Below are 11,086 nucleotides of genomic sequence, written 5' to 3'. Positions count from 1 at the left end.
ACACAGTGTCCAATGGGGATTGTGACACACACACGTTGTCCAATGGGGTTTATGACACACACGCTGTGCAATGGGGTTTGTGACACAGACACTGTCCAATGGGGATTGCGACATACACACGTTGACCATGGGGTTTGTGACACAGACGCTGCCCAATGGGGATTGTGACATACACAAGCTATCCAATGGGTTTTGTGACACATACACTGTCCAATGGGGTTTGTGACACAGACAATGTCCAATGGGGATTGTGAAAAACACGCTGACCAATGGGTTTTGTGACACAGACACTGTCCAATAGGGTTTGTGACACACACACGCTATCAAATGGGTTTTGTGACACATACACTGTCCTATGGGGTTTGTGACACACACACACTGTCCAATGGGTTTTGTGACACACACACACTCTCTAATGGGGTTTATGACACACACAATCTGTCCAATGGGGATTGTGACACACACGCTGTCCAAAGGGGTTTGTGACACGCACACTCTGTCCAATGGGTCTTGTGACACACACGCTGTCCAATGGGGATTGTGACACACACGCTGTCCAATGGGTATTGTGACACACACGCTGTCCAACGGGGTTTGTGAACACACAATCTGTCCAATGAATCTTGTGACACACACGCTGTTCAATGGGGTTCGTGACACACACGCTGTCCAATAGGGTTTGTGACACACACACGCTATCCAATGGGGTTTGTGACACGCACACTTTTTAAAGGGGTTTGTGACACAAACACGCTATCCAAAGGGTTTTGTGACACACACACTGTCCAATAGGGTTTATTATATACACTCTGTGTCCAATGGTACTTGTGACACACACGATGTCCAATGGGGTTCGTGACACACACGCTGTCCAATGGGGTTTGTGATAAACACACTCTGTCCAATGGTACTTGTGACACACACGCTATACAATTGGTTTTGTGACACACACGCTGTCTAATGGAGATTGCGACACACACACGATGTCCAATGTTGTTTGTAACACACACGCTGTCCAACGGGGATTATGACACACACGCTGTCCAATGGTATTTGTGACACGGATGCTGTCCAATGGGGATTGTGACACACACACGCTATCCAATGGTGTTTGTGACACACACACTTTCTAATGGGGTTTGTGACACACACGCTATACAAAGGATTTTGTGACACACACACTGTCTAATGGGGATTGTGATGCACAAACGTTGTCCAGTGGTGTTTGTGACACAGTCGCTGTCCAATGGGGTTTGTGATACAGACACTGTCCAATGGGGATTGTGATACTACACACTCTGTCCAATGGCATTTGTGACACACACGCTGTCAAATGGGTTTTGTGACTCACACGCTATCCAGTGGGGTTTGTCACAAACACTCTGTCGAAGGGGAATTGTGACACACACTCTCTGTCCAATGGGGTTTGTGACACACCCACAGTCCAATGGGGTTTGTGACACACACATAGTCCAATGGGGTTTCACACACACACTCTGTGCAATGGGGTTCGTGACACACACTCTGTCCAGTGCGGTTTGTGACACACACACTGTCCAATAGGATTTGTGACACACACTCGTTATCCAATGGGGTTTGTGACACATACACTTTTCAATGGGATTTGTGACACACACGTTGTCCAATGCGGTTTGTGACACACACTGTCCATTGGGGTTTGTGACACACACAATCTGTCCAATGGGGATTGAACACACACGGTGTCCAAGGGGGTTTGTCACACACACGCTGTAAAACGGCGTTTGTGACACAGAAAATTTCCAGTGGGGTTTCTGACATACGCACGCTGTCCCATGGGGTTTGTGACACACACTCTAACCAATTGGTTTTGTTACACACACACGGTCCAATGGTGTTTGTGACACGCATGCTGTCCAATGGGTTTTGTGACACACACACTGTCCAATAGGGTTTGTGACAGACACAGTGTGCATTGGGGTTTCTGACACACACGCTGTCCAATGGGCATTGAGACACACACGCTGTGCGATAGGGTTTCTGACACACAAACAAAAAACTGTGACAAACAAAACAAAAGTGTGTTGTTACACACACACTGTGCAATTGGGATTGTGACGCACACACGCTGTCAAATGGGGTTTGTGACACACACACTGTCCAATGGGGTTTGTCACACAAACTTTCCAGTGGAGCTTGTGACACACACTCTCTCCAAAGGAGTTTGTCACACACACTCGGTCCAGTGGGGTTTGTGACACACACGCTGTCCAGTGGGGATTGAGACAAACACGCTGTACAATTGGCTGTGTGACACCCACCCCATTGTCCAATGGTCTTGTGACAAACAAGCTGTGCAATGGATTTTGTTACACACAAACTCTATCCAAACACAGTCTATACAATTTGGTTTGAGACACGTAGTACTTTCCAATGGGGTTTGTGACACACACGTTCTCCAATGGGATTTCTGAAACAAACTCTGTCCAATGGGGTTTGTGACACACACAATGTCCAATGGGGATTGTGACACACACACTGTCCAAAGGGGTTTGTGACACACACACACTGTCCAACGGTGTTTATGGCACACACACTGTCCAGTGGGGTGTGTGACACACACACTCTGTCCAGTGGGGTTTTTGACACACACGCTGTCCAATGGGGATTGTGACACACACATTGTGTATAGGGGTTTGTGGCAAACACGTTGTCCAATTGAGTTTGTGAAACACACACACACTATCCAATGGGTTTTGTGACACACACACTGTCCAATGGGTTTCGTTAATCACACGCTGTCGAGCGGGGTTTGTGACACACACACTGTCCAATAGGGTTTCTGACATACACAAGATATCCAATGGGTTTTATGACACACACACTTTCTAATGGGGTTTGTGACACACACGCTATACAATGGGGACTGTGACACACACACGCTGTCCTATGGGGTTTGTGACTCACACATTGTCTATAGGGGTTTGTGACAAAAACGTTGTCCAGTTGAGTTTGTGACACACACACACACTATCCAATGGGTTTTGTGACACATACAATATCCAGTGGGTTATGAGACACACACACTATGTCCAATGGGTTTCGTGACACACACGCTGTCCAGTGGGGATTGTGACACACACGCTGTCCAATGGGGTTTGTGACACACACACACTGTCCAACGGTGTTTATGGCACACACACTGTCCAATGGGGTGTGTGACACACACACTCTGTCCAGTGGGGTTTGTGACACACACACTGTCCAATGGGGTTTGTGACACACACACACTGTCCAACGGTGTTTATGGCACACACACTGTCCAATGGGGTGTGTGACACACACACTCTGTCCAGTGGGGTTTGTGACACACACACTTTCTAATGGGGTTTGTGACACACACGCTGTCCAATGGGGTTTGTGACACAGACGCTGTCCAATGGGGATTGTGACATACACACTATCCCATAGGGTTTGTGACACACAGACGCTATCCAAAAGTGTTTGTGAAATGCACACTTTCTAAAGGGGTTTGTGACACACACACACCATCCAAAAGGGTTTGTGACACACAAACTTTCCAGTGGAGTTTGTGACATACACACATTTTCCAATGGTATTCTGACAAACAAGCTGTACAATGGAGTTTGTGACACACAAACGCTATCCAATGCGGTTTGTGACACGTACTACTTTCCAATGGGGTTTGTGACACGTACTACTTTCCAATGGGGTATGTGACACACGCTGTCCATGGGGTTTGTGACACACACACTGTCCAATGGGGATTGTGACACACACACTCTGTCCAAAGGTGTTTGTGACACACACGCTGTCCAATGAGGATCGTGACACACACACAGTCCAATGGGGATTGTCACACACACACTCTGTCCAATGGGGTTGTGACACACACGCTGTCCATGGGGTTTGTGACACACACACTGTGCAATGGGGATTGTGACACACACACTCTGTCCAAGGGGTTTGTCACACACACACTGTCAAATGGGGTTTGTGATACACACACTGTCCAATGGGGTTTGTCACACACTCTCTGTCCAATGGGGTTCGTGACACACACTCTTTCCAAAGGGGTTTGTCACACACACTCTGTCTAAGCGGGTTCATGACACACACGCTGTCCAGTGGGTTTTGTGACACACACACTCTGGCCAATGGGTTATGTGACACACGCGCTGTCCAATGGGGATTGTGACACACACGCTGTCCAATGGGATTTGTGACACACATGCTGTCCAATGGGGTTTGTGACACACAGACTCTGTCCAATGTGTCTCGTGACACACACGTTGTCCAATGGGGTTCGTGACACACACGCTACACAGTGCGGTTTTTGACACACACACTGTCCAATGGTGTTTGTGACACACACAATCTGTCCAATGTGGATTGTGACACAGACACTGTCGAATGGGGATTGTGACACAGAGACGCTGTCCAATGGTGTTTTTGACACACACGCTGTTCAATGGGGATTGTGACAAACACTCTGTCCAATTAGGTTTATGACACACACGCTGACCAATTGGGTTTGTTACACACACACTGTCCAATGGGGATTCTGACACACACAATCTGTCCAATGGGGATTGGGACACACACGCTGTCCAATGGGGTTTGTCACACACACGCTGTCCAACGGGGATTGTGACACACACGCTGTCCAATGGTTTTTGTGACACACACACTGTCCAATGGGGTTTGTGACACACAAACTCTGTCCAAAGGGTCTTGTGACACACATGCTGTCCAAAGGTGTTTGTGACACACACGCTGTCCATTGGGGTTCGTGACACACAAACTCAGTCCAATGGGAATTGTGACACACACACGTTGTTCAATGGGTTTTATGACACACACACTTTCCAATGGTGTTTCTGACTCTCATGCTGTCTAATAGGTTTTATGCAACACACTCTGTCCAATGGGGTTTTGACACACTCGCTGTCCAATGGGGTTTTTGACACACACACTGACCAGAAGGGTTTGTGACACACACACGCTGTCCAACGGGGTTTGTGACACACACTGTCCAATGGTGCTTGTGACACACACGCTGTCCAATGGTGATTGTGACACAAACACTCTGTCCAATTGGGTTTGTCACAAACACACTGTACAATGGGGATTGTGACACACACACTGTCCAATGGTGTTTGTCACACACACACTCTCTCCAATGGCGTTTGTGACACACACGCTGTCAAATAGGGTTTGTGACACACATGCTCTCCAATGGGGTTTGTGACACACATCACCCTGTCCAATGTGTTTTGTGACACACACCCTTTCCAATGGTTTTTGTGACACACACGCTGTCCAATGGGGTTTGTGAAACACACACTGTCCAATCGGTTATGTGACACACGCAGTGTCCAATGGGGACTGTGTCACACACACTCTGTCTAATGGTGTTTGTGACACATACGCTATGCATTGAGGTTTGTGACACAGACGCTGTCCAATGGGGATTGTGACATTCACACTTTATCCAATGGGGTTTGTGACACGCACACTTTCCAATGGGGTTTGTGACACACACACGCTGTCCCATGGGGTTTGTGACGCACATGCTGAACAATTCGGATTGTTACACACACACTGTTCAATGGTGTTTGTGAAACGTAGGCTGTCCAATGGATTTTGTGACACACATTCTGTCCAATGGGCTTGTGAACACACACGCTCTCCAACTGGGTTTGTGACACACACACATTCCAATGGGGTTTGTGCCACGCACAGTGACCAATGGTGTTTGTGAAACACACGCTGTCCAATGGGGATTGTGACACATACGCTGTCCAATGGGGTTTGTGACACACAGACTCTGTCCAATGTGTCTTGTGACACACACGCTGTCCAATGGGGTTCGTGACACACACGCTACACAGTGGGGTTTTTGACACACACACTGTCCAATGTGTTTTGTGACACACACAATCTGTCCAATGGGGATTGTGACCAAGACACTGTCGAATGGGGATTGTGACACAGAGACGCTGTCCAATGGTGTTTTTGACACACACGCTGTCCAACGGGGATTGTGACAAACACGCTGTCCAATGAGGTTTGTGACACAAACGCTGACCAATTGGGTTTGTTACATACACACTGTCCAATGGGGATTGTGTCACACACAATCTGTCCAATGGGGATTGGGACACACATGCTGTCCAATGGGGTTTGTCACACACACGCTGTCCAACGGGTATTGTGACACACACGATGTCCAATGGTTTTTGTGACACACACTCTGTCCAATGGGGTTTGTGACACACAAACGCTGTCCAAAGGGTCTTGTGACACACATGCTGTCGAAAGGTCTTTGTGACACACACGCTGTCCATTGGCTTTTGTGACGCACACACTGTCCAATAGGCTTTGTGACACAAACACGCTATCCTATGGTATTTGTGAAACACACACTTTCCAATGGGGTTTGTGACACACACGCGATCCAATGGTGCTTGTGACACACAGGCTGTCAAATGGGGTTTGAGACACAAACACTGACCTGGGGGGTTTGTGACACACACAGGCTGTTCAATGGGGTTTGTGACACACACTGTCCAATGGGGTTTCTGACACATACGCTGTCCAATGGGGATTTTGACAAACAGGCTTTCCAATTGGGATTATTACAGACACACTCTGTCCATAGGGGTTTGTGACAAACACACTGTCCAGGGGAGTTTGTGACGAACAAGCTGTCCAATGGGGTATGTGACACACACTCTGTCCAATGGTGATTGTGACACACAGACTCTGTCCAATGGGGTTTTTCACAAACACACTGCACAATGGGGATTGTGACACACACACTGTCCAATGGTGTTTGTCACACACACACTCTCTCCAATGGCGTTTGTGACACACACGCTCTTAAATGGGGTTTGTGACACACACGCTGTCCAATGGGGTTTGTGACACACACAAACTGTCTAATGGGGTTTGTGACACACACCCTTTCCAATGTTTTTTGTGACACACACGCTGTCGAATGGGGATCGTGACACACACGCTGTCCAATGGGGTCTGTGACACACAGACTCTGTCCAATGTGTCTCGTGACACACACGCTGTCCAATGCGGTTTGTGACACACACAATCAGTCCAATGGGGATTGTGAAACAGACACTGATGAATGGGGATTGTTACTCAGAGACCCTGTCCAATGGTGTTTTTGGCACACACGCTGTCCAATGGGGATTGTGACAAACACGCTGTCCAATGAGGTTTGTGACACACACGCTGACCAATTGGGTTTGTTACACACACACTGTCCAATGGGGATTGTGACACACACAGTCTGTCCAATGTGGATTGGGACACACACGCTGTCCAATGGGGTTTGTGACACACACGCTGTCCAACGGGGATTGTGACACACTCGTTGTCCAATGGTTTTTGTGACACACACTCTGTCCAATGGGTCTTGTGACACACAAACTCTGTCAAATGGGTCTTGTGACACACACACTGTCCAATGGGGCTTGTGACACACACGCTGTCCATTGGGGTTTGTGACACACAAACTCTGTCCAATGGGTCTTGTGACACACATGCTGTCCACTGGTGTTTGTGACACACACGCTGTCCATTGGCTTTTGTGACGCACACACTGTCCAATAGGCTTTGTGTCACACACACGCTATCCAATGGTGTTTGTGAAACACACACTTTCCAATGGGGTTTGTGACATACACGCTGTCCAATGGGGTTTGTGACACACAAACTCAGTCCAATGTGTATTGTGACACACACACGTTGTTCAATGGGATTTATGACACACACACTGTCCAATGGTGTTTCTGACTCTCATGCTGTCTAATAGGTTTTGTGCAACACACTCTGTCCAATGGGCTTGTGACACACTCGCTGTCCAACGGGGTTTGTGACACACACACTGTCCAATGGTACTTGTGACACACAGACATTCAAATGGGGTTTGTGACACAAACACTGTCCAATGGGATTTGTGACACACACTGTCCAATGGGGTTTCTGACACACACGCTGTCCAATGGGGATTGTGACACACATGCTTTCCAATGGGTATTATGACACACACTCTGTCCAATGCGGTTTATCACACTCTCTGTCCTATGGGGTTTGTCACACACACTCTATCTAATGGGGTTTGTGACACACACGCTATCCAATTGGGAATGTGACAAACACACTGTACAATGGGGTTTGTGACATGCACACTTTTTCACGGGGTTTGTGACACACACACTTTCTAAAGGGTTTGTGACACACACAATTTCCAATGGGGTTTGTGACACACACACCCTGTCCAATGGAGTTTGTGACACGCACACTTTCCAATGGGCTTAGTGACACACACAATCTGTCCAATGGGCTTCGTGACAAACACGCTGTCCAGTGGTGTTTGTGACACACACACTGTCCAATTGTTTTTGTGACACACACAATGTCCAATGGGGACTGTGTCACACACACTCTGTCCAATGGGGTTTGTGAACACACACGCTGTGCATTGGGGTTTGTGACACAGACGCTGTCCAATGGGGATTGTGACATACACACTCTATCCAATGGAGTTTGTGACACGCACACTTTCCAATGGGGTTTGTGACACACACGCTGACCAATTTGGTTTGTTACACACACACTGTTCAATGGTGTTTGTGACACGCATGCTGTCCAATGGGTTTTCTGACACACATTCTGTCCAATGGGCTTGTGACACACACGCTCTCCAATTGGGTTTGTGACACACACACTGTCCAATGGGTCTTGTGACACACAGGCATTCAAATGGGGTTTGTGACACAAACACTGTCCAATGGGATTTGTGACACACACTGTCCAATGGGGTTTCTGACACACACGTTATCCAATGGGGACTGTGACACACATGCTTTCCAATGGGTATTATGACACACACACTCTGTCCAATGCGGTTTATCACACTCTCTCTCCAATGGGGTTATGTCACACACACTCTATCTAATGGGGTTTGTGACACACACGCTATCCAATGGGGAATGTGACAAACACGCTATACAATGGGGTTTGTGACATGCACACTTTTTCACGGGGTTTGTGGCACACACACTTTCCAAAGGGTTTGTGACACACACAATTTCCAATGGGGTTTGTGACACACACAACCTGTCCAATGGAGTTTGTGACACGCACACTTTCCAATGGGCTTAGTGACACACACAATCTGTCCTATGGGCTTCGTGACAAACACGCTGTCCAGTGGGGTTTGTGACACACACACTGTCCAATCGTTTTTGTGACACACACAATGTCCAATGGGGACTGTGTCACACACACTCTGTCCAATGGTGTTTGTGAACACACACGCTGTGCATTGGAGTTTGTGACACAGACGCTGTCCAATGGGGATTGTGACATACACACTCTATCCAATGGGGTATGTGACACGCACACTTTCCAATGGGGTTTGTGACACACACGCTGACCAATTCGGTTTGTTACACACACACTGTTCAATGGTGTTTGTGACACGCATGCTGTCCAATGGGTTTTGTAACACACATTCTGTCCAATGGGCTTGTGACACACACGCTCTCCAATTGGGTTTGTGACACACACACATTCCAATGGGTTTTGTGACACACACACACGCTGTCCAAAAGGGTTTGTGCCACGTAAACTGACCAATGGTGTTTGTGACACACACGCTGTCAAATGGGTTTGTGACACACACAGGCTGTCCAATGGGGTTTCTGACACACACGCTTTCCAATGGGGTTTGTGACACACACTCTGTCCAATGGGTCTTGTGACACACACACTGTCCAATGGGGCTTGTGACAAACACACGATTTCCAAAGGTGTTTGTGAAACACCCGCTGTCCAATGGGGTTTGTGACACAGATGCTGTACAATTTGGATTGTGACATACACAGTGTCCAATAGGGTTTGTGACACACACACGCTATCCAAAGGGGTTTGTGACACACACACTGTCCAATGGGGAATGTCACACACACACTGTCCAATGGGTATTGTGACACACATACTGTCAAATGGGGTTTGTGACACACACACACTGTCCATGTGTTTGTGACACACACACGCTATCCAATGCTGTTTGTAACACACACTCTGTCCGATGGGGATTGTGACACGGATGCTGTCCAATGGTGTTTGTGACACACACACTGTCCAATGGGTTTTGTGAGACACATACAATGTCCAGTGGGGTTTATGACACACACACTCTGTCCAATGGGTTTATTGACACACACGCTGTCCAATGGGGTTTGTGACACACACACTGTCCTGTGGTGTTTGTATACACACACTCTGTCCAATGGCATTTGTGACACACACGCTGTCCAACCGGGATTGTGACACACACTTGCTGTCCAATGCGGTTTGTGACACACCCACTGTCCAGTGGGGTTTGTGACAAACACATAGCCCTATGGGGTTTCTCACACATACTCTGTAGAATGGGGTTCGTGACACAAACTCTGTCCAGTGGGGTTTGTGAAATACACACTGTCCAATAGGTTTTTTGAGACACACGCTATCCTATGGGGTTTGTGACACACACACATTCTAATGGGGTTTGTGACACACACGCTATACAATGGGTTTTGTGACCCACACACTGTCCAATGGGGCTTGTGACACACACACGATTTTCAATGGTGTTTGTGAAACACCCGCTGTCCAATGGGGTTTGTGACACAGATGCTGTACAATGCGGATTGTGACATACAGAGTGTCCAATAGGGTTTGTGACACACACACGCTATCCAAGGGGTTTGTGACACACACACACTGTCCAATGGTGTTTGTGACACGCATGCTGTCCAATGGATTTTGTGACACACACACTGTCCGATAGGGTTTGTGACACACACACGCTAACCAATGGGGTTTGTGACACATACACTATCCAGTGGGTTTTGTTACACACACACTCTGTCCAATGGGGTTTGTGACACACTCACGCTATCCAATGGGGTTTGTGACACACACAGTCTGTCCAATGGGTTTTGTGACACACACAATCTGTCCAATGGGGATTGTGAGGCACAGGCTGTGCAATGGGGTTTGTGACACACAC

The sequence above is a fragment of the Columba livia genome, unplaced genomic scaffold (assembly GCF_036013475.1).
Source record: "Columba livia isolate bColLiv1 breed racing homer unplaced genomic scaffold, bColLiv1.pat.W.v2 Scaffold_107, whole genome shotgun sequence".
NCBI classification, from domain to species: domain Eukaryota; kingdom Metazoa; phylum Chordata; class Aves; order Columbiformes; family Columbidae; genus Columba; species Columba livia.
This window is presented reverse-complemented; position numbering follows the sequence as displayed.